The sequence below is a fragment of the Bactrocera neohumeralis genome, unplaced genomic scaffold (genome assembly GCF_024586455.1).
Source record: "Bactrocera neohumeralis isolate Rockhampton unplaced genomic scaffold, APGP_CSIRO_Bneo_wtdbg2-racon-allhic-juicebox.fasta_v2 cluster09, whole genome shotgun sequence".
NCBI lineage: Eukaryota > Metazoa > Arthropoda > Insecta > Diptera > Tephritidae > Bactrocera > Bactrocera neohumeralis.
This window is the reverse complement of record NW_026089622.1, coordinates 10,112,546-10,124,052: the sequence shown is the minus strand read 5'-3', so window position 1 is coordinate 10,124,052 and position 11,507 is coordinate 10,112,546. Positions and strand designations below refer to the sequence as shown.

The 11,507-nt window shown below is 36.8% G+C and overlaps 2 pseudogenes; both read left to right on the top strand.

Annotated features, from left to right (window-relative positions):
- The first annotated feature begins 2,505 nt into the window (after positions 1-2,505).
- LOC126764819 (small nucleolar RNA U3) lies at positions 2,506-2,708 on the top strand (annotated as a pseudogene).
- Positions 2,709-4,157: 1,449 nt separating this feature from the next.
- On the top strand, positions 4,158-4,347 carry LOC126764769 (small nucleolar RNA U3; annotated as a pseudogene).
- Positions 4,348-11,507: the final 7,160 nt, after the last annotated feature.

The following is an 11,507-nucleotide window of genomic DNA, read 5'->3' as shown; positions in this document are numbered from 1 at the left end:
CGAACGGATATTCTTAGGCTACCCAGAGGATACTTGGTCAAAGACGCGAAGTCGTGAGCCGCTTGAGTCATATGTAAAAGAATCGTTTCTGGCCACTCCCAAGTGAATGGCGATCAGAGAACTTTCCTCACTTGCGTGAGCTTCTACACATGACTCCATCCTCCAAAAAACATTACCACTTATCAGTAATAACATGTGCGCGCTACCCATATGTACATACATATGTATATAAATATGTTTGTATGGCATTGGCACTCAAATAGTGCATACGCAAACCAGAGAACGTACATCATACAGAAGGTTCACGATGCACTTAAGGAAAATAAGGAACCGGGCAAAAGTGCGAATTGCAAACTACAGCGATGCTACTCAAAATTTTTTGATTTTAGTACCTAGGTAACCGTGCTACAAGGTCGATCGCAAAAGAAACAGAACTTTTTAAATATAACTGTATCTGGTGGCGCCACCTATTGTTGGGTATATGAAATAAAAAGTTTGATCTCTTGTTGACATTTCGTAAAAATTGTAACACAATTGGATAACTACATACAATCAATGTTATCGATCAAAAAGTGACAGCAGCTTTTGGTCATCGGTCGTAAAATGCAAAGAGCAAATATTTAATTTTGTTTTAAACTTGGGAAAACGTTTACTGAAACATTTTAAGTGATGAAAAAAGTTTATGGTGATCAGTGCCTATCCCGTAGTAATATGTATGAGTGGTTTAAGCTATTCCATGAAGGTCGTGAGGACCTCTGTGACGATCAGAAGTCGGTCGTCTTCAGAAATCAAAAATAAAGAAAATGCTGATTTGTTTTTACGATTCCGAGGTATTGTACACCGAGAGTTCGTCCCACCTGGCCAAACGATTAATGCTGTGTTTTACCTTGGTGTTATGAAGCGTCCTTTGTCACGCATTCGTCGTGCTCGACCACAATACCGTAAGGCAGGGTCCTGGCGCCTGTTGCACGATAATGCACCGAGCCATTGGTCGACGCTTGTCACTGATTTTTTGACAAAAAACTCCATATTAACCATTAATCACTCACCCTACTCACCTGATCTGGCACCCTGTGATTTTTACCTATTTGGAAAACTTCATTTGTCCATGAAAGGACACTGGTTTCAGGACAATTCAGCTATCCAAAAGGCGACGACCGATACTCTCAAGAGCATTCCGAAAAATGAGCTTAAACACTCATTTAAAATGCTAATTGACCGGGCTAAACGCTGTATCGAAGCACAAGGAAACTACTTTGAATAAAAAATATAAGTTTTGAAAAATATTAATTTTTTTGGTTTTTTTTTTAACAGTCCTGTTTCTTTTGCGACAGACCTTGTACAATAAACCAATTAAATGATTGACCTTCAGCCCGCTATATTGCCACCCAAGTAGTCGGAACCTAGACTTCGTTCAGTACGCACGTTCTTATTCTCGATACTCTCTATTATTCTCGAAGTTGCAACTGGTGTTTTGTGTTTCGTGAAATAAATTCTGGATAATATTTGTTACGGATTTTAGACAACATGGTATGCATTTAATTTTAATAATATTAAGTTTAATTTAGTTGATATATTTTTTTGTTTTTTTTTTTTTCGGAAAAACAATGAAATATCAAAAAAAAAACTAATTTATAAGAAATTTGTGTTTTTGGTTAGGGTTTTTTACTCTCTGTAGTATACTTAACATATAAACTTGTACTTTTTCCCCATCTTTCCTATGCTTTAAAAAAAAGCACGTTGAATTAGTTTGGTCACTTGCATAAAATAAGTAATGCTTTATTTATTTATTTTTTTAATCAAATACTGAAATCCTGGTAATTTATTATAGACGGGTAGTATATAGATTAGGGTGCTTCAAAAAAAAATTTTAAATTTTTTTTTCAACTCTTACCCCCTCAAATGTTAGTGATTGACAAATAAAAAATCCTCCCTCAAGCCAGGCGCTGTAGCTTAACTCTAAGGTTGCGATAGATTCAGGTTGCACAACCTTGCTCAATATGAATCTACGCAACCTTGTCTGCGAAGATGTTCGAGCAGCAAGCGAAGCGGTGACAAACGGCGATCGTTTGTTCGTTTCTTTCGGCACAGCTCGGCTTTTCTACCAACAACACAATGTTGCCATGCTTATGCTGTTGTTGTTTTTGTAGAACAATGTTTAAATTTTTGGTTGGTGACATATTCAATTAAAAATAAATTCTGTTGGGATTCGAACCTACGTACCTACGTGCTCGTCGTAACTTTTGAAGCGCTTACCACCTCGACCATCATTGACTCCTGTATTGCGTTGTCCTAATTATTGTTTGGTTATGCATGAACGAAATATACAATGGATCGCCGATTGTTAACTCTTTCCTTGCTGCTGCTGCGCATATGTATGTTTGTATGCTTGTTCATTATTGAAGTTATACTGCTTTTTCTTTCCTTTGTCTCTCATTTCTGCGAATTCTCAACTATTTTATGTGCCCTTTTGTTAAAATACCCTGCGTTGGCCCTTGAAAAATTAAGGCTATACTTTACAGGATTATTTCTGTAGTTAGTCTTCATTTACATTTTTTGGAATTCGACCCGCGATGACGAGGTATATCGTTTTATCGGACAGCGTGAGGTTTAAGAAGTTCATTTCTAATTTTGTCTTGTGGCATATTAGAAATGATGTTTCATCGAAAATCGTTCGCTTACAACGGATAAAACTACTTCTGTGTGGTGATTTTAATGAATGAATTCCTTTTGGTTGAAACGCTCTGCGTTGGCCGTTGAAAAGTTAAGACTATATTTCTCAGGATCATTCATTTCTTCAAAGAAATTAATGACATTTTGAAATATGCATATTTGCATTATTTCGTTATCATTTCCATATTCGTAGCAATAGCGCCTTGCCGCTGTAGCAGCTTCGCCTATGTGTACGCATATGTATGTTTGTATGCTTGTGCATTATTCGGCAATGTATGCAAATATATGTACATATAAGTATATATGAATGTATGAACAAGTCAATGCGCGCACATGTAATAAGTATATTGATAAGTGATGAAAAATTTCTGAACGCGCACATGCGTATACATACACTCATACATATGAGCATGTGCAGATACACAAGATAGGATAGAAGATGTATGCCTTTTAACATCGTATACTATACAAATAAATATTTTTCTTACTAATAGAAATTAAATTTATCACAGCAATATCATGTATATGTATATTATGTATATTGCTGTGATCATATACTGACTTAAGTATGGTTTGGTTATGCATGTACATAAGAAACATACGATGTTTCTAATAATTTTGTTTAAGTATAGAAATATGCTTTTGTAGAACATTTGCTTTCGCAAACATACAGACAAATGTGGAAACGACATAATATATGTATGTATGATTGTTTCGCATTTTGCTTCTAATAATAAAATCAAAAATAATCAAATTTCTATACAAAAATCGGCTGAAATGTGTGAGAAAATAAAAAATTGACAACTAGGGCAAATAGTTTTTAAAAAAATTATTGACAATTAAATATAAACGAAAATACATGTAAATTTACTTAAATTTATTTAAATTTCGTTTCGCATTTTCAAATTAATTAATATAAGTAATAATCACGACTTAAACCGCACACGTCTTATTCGCGCAAAATTTCCAACTTTATGAAAATTGGCGCAATTATTGACACTTGTCTTAAATATACAAAATTGGGCCAAAACGAAACAATGAAATACATAATTACTTTTGCATGTCAATATGGAAATGCCGACGGCAAAACGAAATTGCTTACATTCGTACATTGCGTATGAATCATGAAAATATCATCATAATGTTTAGGTAAATCTTTTATATATTTAAAATGAGTTATTATAAAATAAGATAAAATATTCAATTAAAAAAAAATAAATTCTGGTGGGATTCGAACCTACGCGCCTACGTGCTCGTCGTAACTTTTGAAGCGCTTACCACCTCGACCACCATTAACACCTGAATTGCGTTGTCCTAATTATGGTTTGGTTATGCATGGAAGAAATATACAATGGATCGCCGATTGTTAACTCTTTCCTTGCTGCTGCTGCGCATATGTATGTTTGTATGCTTGTTCATTATTGAAGTTGTACTGCTTTTTCTTTCCTTTGTCTTTCATTTCTGCGAATTCTCAACTATTTTATGTGCTTTTTTGTTGAAATACCATGCGTTGGTCCATTTTTTGGAAATCGACCCACGATGACGAAGTATTTTCGTTTTATCTGACAGCGTGAGGTTAAGAAGTTCATTTCAAATTTAGTCTTATGGCATATTAGAAATGATGTTTCTTCGAAAATCATTTGCTTACAACAGATAAAACGACTTCTGAGTGGTGATTCTAATGAATCAATTCCTTTTGGTTGAAACGCTCTGCGTTGGCCTTTGAAAAGTTAAGACTATACTTCTTCAAAGAAATTAATGACATTTAGAAATATGCATATTTGCATTATTTCGTTGTCATTTACATATTCGTAGCAATAGAAGTTCTATGGCATAAGTAAAGTAATGGCCGCCGATTGTCACGCCTTGCCGCTGTAGCAGCTTCGCCTATGTGTACGCATATGTATGTTTGTATGCTTGTGCATTATTCGGCAATGTATGCAAATATATGTACATATAAGTATATATGAATGTATGAACAAGTCAATGCGCGCACATGTAATAAGTATATTGATAAGTGATGAAAAATTTCTGAACGCGCACATGCGTATACATACACTCATATGAGCATGTGCAGATACACAAGATAGGATAGAAGATGTATGCAAAAATTGAAGCATGAGAAATTGAAATGCCGACGGCAAAACGAATTTTTTTATATTCGTACATTGCGTATGAATCATGAAAATATCTTCATAATGTTTAGGTAAACCTTTTATATATTTAAAATGAGTAATTATAAAATAAGATCAAATTAACATTGAATAATTTTTTGAAAAATAATAAATCAAAAATAAAAAAAGTTCTACATACATATTTCCATACAAAATGGAACATTTAATTTCCTATGGAATATCAAAGAAATTATTTTTCTTCAATATTCTCTGTTTGCGAGTATCATCATGGGCATGCATACATATATTTATATCTCTTCATATTCTTGGGTATGTGAGACAGAGAACATAAAAAAATGTGTTTATGTTCTCTGTGTGAGAGGTGTATTTTGTACACATTTTTCGCTGTCAAAATGGAATAAAACATAAACGAAAAGCAAAACGAAATTCTTCGTTGGGAGCGTATTTATGTCTCTTCATATTCTATGCTTCGGCATACAGTGGCGTAGCTACAACTTCGGGCGCCCGTGGCCAAGGATGTTCTGCCGCCCCCCTTTATCTACCTACCTACAAGTTTCATGATGTGCTTCGAAGTGAATTTTTACAAAATATCTTCGATATTAAGTATATAAAATTAAGGAACTAGAAGCCCCGCAAATTCTAAAGTTCCAAAATTCTCACAATATGGTTTTTGAGGAAATTGATAGTAAATTTACAAGACATCTTATTAAAAGCCATAGAAAAAACCCATTTTCACCCTATATCTTATACACTTTTGACACAATTTGCAGGAATTTTTGCCCGAATATGTGTTTAAAAAAACAGCAAAGATCGTTTTGCCGCCCCCCAAGACGTTGCGCCCGGGGCGATGGCCCCCTTTTGTGTGAATTTTGGTTGAACGGCTGCGTTAGCCGATGAAAAGTTAAGACTTCACAGTGAATAGTGATTCAAATAAACAATATAATAAGTGACAGTGATAATTTCTGCGAATTTTCAACTATTTTGTGTCAATTTTGGATGAACGGCTGCGTTAGCCGATGAAAAGTTAAGACTTCACAGTGAATAGTGATTCAAATAAACAATATAATAAGTGACAGTGATAATTTCTGCGATTTCTCAACTATTTTGTGTGATTTTTGGTTGAACGGCTGCGTTAGCCGATGAAAAGTTAAGACTTCACAGTGAATAGTGATTCAAATAAACAATATAATAAGTGACAGTGACAATTTCTGCGAATACTAAACCATTTTGTATGATTTTTGGTTGAAATACTCTGCGCTAGCCGTTGAAAAGTTAAGATTTCACAGGATCATTTCTGTAGACAATGTTTATTTACTAATTAATTCGTGTTCTATATAATATTGACGTACTATTTGTAATATTAGTACACAGTCAAACAATAAAATAAGTGACACGTGATAATACGCGGATTCCAGGTTATGTGATGGTAAGTTTCTCTTGAATATTTCAATTGTCCGTAATAGATGCACCTTGTGCATTAAACTTGTGCTTTTGAAACTAATATCAATTAGATTGGCAAAAATTTTAATGTTTTGATTTTAAATTGATTTTACCGCGGGAAAAAATAGTGCAGTTTCAAGAGGAGGGAAAACAGCACAATATTATCGTGAATACCGAGCACGAAAGAAAGCAGAGCGGGAAAAGGAGAAATTGGAAATGATAGCTGGGAGTTAATCGAGGAAGAGGAAAATAGCTGCGGAATATCAGAGAGGGCGTAAAAAAAATTTAATGTCTGCTGTTCCATCAATCACTGCGGGAGCATCTATAACTACTGATGAACCAACGATCGTCAATTCACCGATAACTGCTGGGCCTTCAACGCGTGTTGATGGATTAATGACGGCTGGACCTCCGATCAATGTTGAGAAAATAAATGATAGTGATAACACGAATAACACAGCGGATTCCAGGTTATGTGATGATAAGTTTCTCTTTAATATTTCAATTGTCCGTAATAGATGCACCTTCTGCATTAAACTTGTGCTCTTGAAACTAATATCAATTGGATTGGCAAACATTTTAATGTTTTGATTTTAAATTGATTTTACCGCGGGAACAGACAGTGCAGCCCGTGTTTCGAGAGGAGGGAAAACAGCACAATATTATCGTGAATACCGAACAAGAAAGAAAGCAGAGCGGGAAAAGGAGAAATTGGAAATGATAGCTGGCAGTCAATCGAGGAAGAGGAAAACAGCTGCGGAATATCAGAGAGCGCGTAAAAAAGATTTAACGTCTGCTGTTTCATCAATCTCTGCGGGAGCATCTATAACTACTGATGAATCAACGATCGTCAATTCACCGATAACTACTGGGCCTTCAACGCGTGTTGATGGATTAGTGACGGCTGGACCTCCGATCAATGTTGATCAAACAAGGATTGGTGGACTTTCTACGTGCATTGATCCATCAACGATTGCAGGACCTTCTACGTGTGTTGATCCATTAACGTTTGCAGGACCCTCTACAAGTAGTGGTATACATTTCAGGGATATACCACGAAGGAAATAAACAGCAAAGTATCAGCGAGAGTATAGAGCACGGCAAAAATCTCAGCGAGAATTGGCAAGGGCCGCACCATCACGGCAAAGAAACGAGAGTACAACCGAGGATACAGAGCAAAACACCAATAATACCGGCATCGAAAAAGTGAGAAATAATCCACAAATTCCTTATGCTCACTTCCAACAACATCAAAAAGCACATGAGTTTGTAATGGCATAATTTATGAATAATAGTTTTGGATTTGCTTCTTTGATATGTGAGCGCCTGTGGTTCAAGCCAGATTTAACCGCACTTCCTGAGAATATTGATCAGGAAGTACTTTACAGAATTCTACCGGATGTTCCAAGTGAAAATATTAAACCATGTTCAGCGTGTCTGCAATCACTGCGGCAAAAAAATACCAACTTACGCAGTTTACAATGGTTTCAAATATCCACCAATGCCTTATGGTTTGCCACCGTTGGATATTATAACGGAACGATTAATTTCCCCCAGAATTCCTTTCATGAAAATAAAACGTTTGAGACACGTGCATGGGCAATTTGGAGTATATGAACAGGTTATAAATGTGCCGGTTGACGTGGATACGATGGTAAAAAAACTACTACGCAATATTGGAGATGATCACAGTATCAACGTGCACATAAAAAACGGAAGATTCACAAATCGAGCTATGTTCAAGGCTTGGTTAATAAAAGGACAATTCGAGCATGGTTAAACTTTCTCAAAGGTACACCACTTTATCAAGATATAGAAATTGATCAGCAGTTCTTGAATGGACCGATATGTGATGGGAATATGCCAAACGACGAAGTCAGTGAACAAATCACAATCGAAGATAGCCTCACTGCCCAGCATCAAACGCTATTATGGGATGAAGATAAATATTTGCGACTTGCGCCAGGAGAAAATCAAATTCCAAAAAGTCTGCTGTTCGATGATTATGCCGAGGAATTTTCTTTTCCTAGTATATATCATGGACAAATAAGAACATTTCGAGACGGAATTTCAGTTACACCTTTCCAAATGGCATCGAGTGAAATAAGACGAGTGGATCGACGTGGGGTTACTCCTCGCCATTTGCTTTATATGGCTGCAAAAAATATGAGACTTCGTGTTGCTTCATCCCTGACTGTTGCTTTCAAGTTTATCGGGAATGGCACAAGAGTGACGAGACAACAAATAGAATCGGAAGAGTATATCCACAATTGCCTCGACACAAATCTGGCATTTCTAAAATCAATACCGAATTCTGCATATTATTGGTCACAGCGTAAAAAAGATTTATTCGCCTTGATTCGGCAACTCGGAAGGCCTACGGTGTTTCTCACGATGAGTGCAAATGAAATTGGGTGGATCCCGCTGTTACAACTGCTACAAAAAATGTAAGATGGAAGAGTAATTTCTGAAGATGAAACCGCTCAATTGAATTGGTTGGATAAAAGTACATTAATCAACGAGGACGCTGTAACCTGTGCCATCTATTTCGACAAATTAGTGCACACGTTAATGAGTCTCCTACAAAGCAAAAAAGCATCACCATTTGCACAATACATGGTGAAAGACTATTTCAAGCGAATCGAATTTCAAAATCGTGGTAGTCCTCACGCCCGTATTCTACTCTGGCTGGAGAACGCACCAAAGCGTCCATTGGAGGAAGACAGAGAAAGTGCGATATCATTGATCGACATTTTAATCGCAGTATCCACATCTGAAGCATCAGGAAACATCAAATTGCAGACACATAAACACACATTTACGTGTTATAAAAAAATAAGATACAACCAGCCACAAGAATGTCGATTTGAAGCACCTTTCCTGCCTTCTCGATCTACACAAATACTCGTCCCTATGAAGAAAGAAGACCCAAATTTCGTCAGTTACGCTAGTCATTACAAGAAAATAAGGTCTCAATACGAAATAGCCGATTACAACGACATTGATGATTTCTATCTAAGCAACAATATAACTTCGGATGAACAGTACTATAAAATACTTTCTGCGGGAATTAACCGGCCACGGATTTTCTTGAAAAGAACACCAGCAGAAAAATGGCATAATGCATTCAACCCATTCTTATTTAATGTTTTAAAATCGAATATGGATTTGCAGTTCATATTAGACGAATATTCCTGTGCGACGTACGTGGTAGACTATGTTAATAAATCTAACCGAGGGATCAGTAATTTACAGAGACAAATTAATGAAATCACAAAAAAATATTCGGATTTTGGAGTGGTTGAAATCACTAGAAAAATGAGTGTCGACTTATTGAACTCAGTAGAGATTTCGAGCCAAGAAGCAGCTTGGTGGCTACTTCGTAAACCAATGTCAGAAGCTTCTAGATCGATAATATTCATCCCAACGTCGTGGCCGATAGACCGACAGAGATTGAAAAAAGCACGCAAAGAATTGATGGAGCTTATTGAAGAGTCCACAGACATTTGGAGGGATAATGTGTTCGACAAATACGAGCAACGACCGGAGGAATTGAACGATCTAACTCTGGCCAGTTTTGTGCGCAATACAAATGCAACGCCAATAATGAATACAAGAAATTGACTAAACACCATGTTATAAGATATACAAATTATAATATAACAACCCAATTCGAAGAGTACAAAAGAGAGATGGTTACGCTGCATATTCCCTTCCGCAACGAAGAGACAGAACTACTTTCTGAATCAAAATTCCTTCAAATTTATGCAGACAATGAGAACATTATTCTAGAGCGTCGCAAGGAATTTGAGTCCAACATCAACATTGAAGAAACTATGTGATTCTATGCGAACTGTTGTATCGTGAGAACGAAAATTGTATGCAAGCAGACAATCAAAATGTTATGGGAGCGGTTCCTCAGCCACTTCCATTCGATGAAATGTACGCGGATCCTAATTCAAACGTCAACGATGATCTCCGCTTAGCAACCTTGAACATACTCTAAGCAATTGCGAAGAGAAAATTTATTGCCGAATGCACAATTTTGTGAATTTATGCAAACAACAAATATCGGACAACGATCCATCTTACTGCAGGCTATCCATCATTTAACATCGAAACAACTTCAACCATTGTTAGTATTTCTGACAGGTCCCGCTGGATGTGGAAAAACTTTTGTAATTCGGCTCATCATGGAAATTTACAATAAATATGCAACCAACAACGCACACTGTAATGCATATCTCACATGTGCTTCGACAGGAAAAGCTGCAGTGGCAATCGACGGTACCACCATTCATACTGATTTGACGTTGTCCACCTGTAAAGATAATGCTTTGAGTGCAGAAGTCTTACACCAATTCCGATCATTGTTTCAACACATTCGCCTGATCATAATCGATGAAGTTAGTATGGTTGGAGCAGAGCTTCTAGAAAGAGTCGACAGGAGATTGAAAATTATAACAGGTAATTCAGATGCACCTTTTGGGGGACTAGACATGATACTAGTTGGGGATTTGAGATAACTCCCGCCAGTTAAAGCTACTCCAATTACCAAACAATCGAAACACTACATTGGGTCGCAAACTTGGCGTTCATTCAAACTGCATGAACTCACACAAGTCATGCGTCAAGCAAATGTGGTTTTCTCGACCATTCTAACGAAAATCGGGAATGGGGATCGGCTAAATGTTGAAGAACTTGCGTTAGTAGAATCAAAATTTATGACAGAAGAAAAAGCCAATCAATTATGTCCTCACGGGATTCGACTGGGATATTCTAATGCCACGGTCGACAAATATAATCAATTCATCTTGGCAAATCATCCTGATCAGATCATATCCGCGGCTGTAGACTTCATCTCAGGTTGTGAAAATGATGAACAATTACAGAGCGCACGTAGTGCCCTTGAGAAGAAAACACTACCAGCTGATACCGGTGGACTGCTACAGCGTTTAACATTCGTCATTGGAAAGTATTACATTATAACAGCCAACTTCGCAGTTGCTGATGGATTAGCTAAAGGTGCTATTGGGAAATTAGATCACGTAGAAAGAAACGACAATGGGGAAGTCACTCGAGTATGGCTAGTATTTCCAAATTGTGGTAAACTGGGGTAAAAGCTCGTATTACAGCACGATCATTCATGCTAGCAAATAATATCAATCCTTTGGCCGTGCCAATTGCCCGACGAAACGCAACAATATATCTTAATAGACAGAGGAGTATATCAGCTAACCACTTTCCACTGGCACCAGC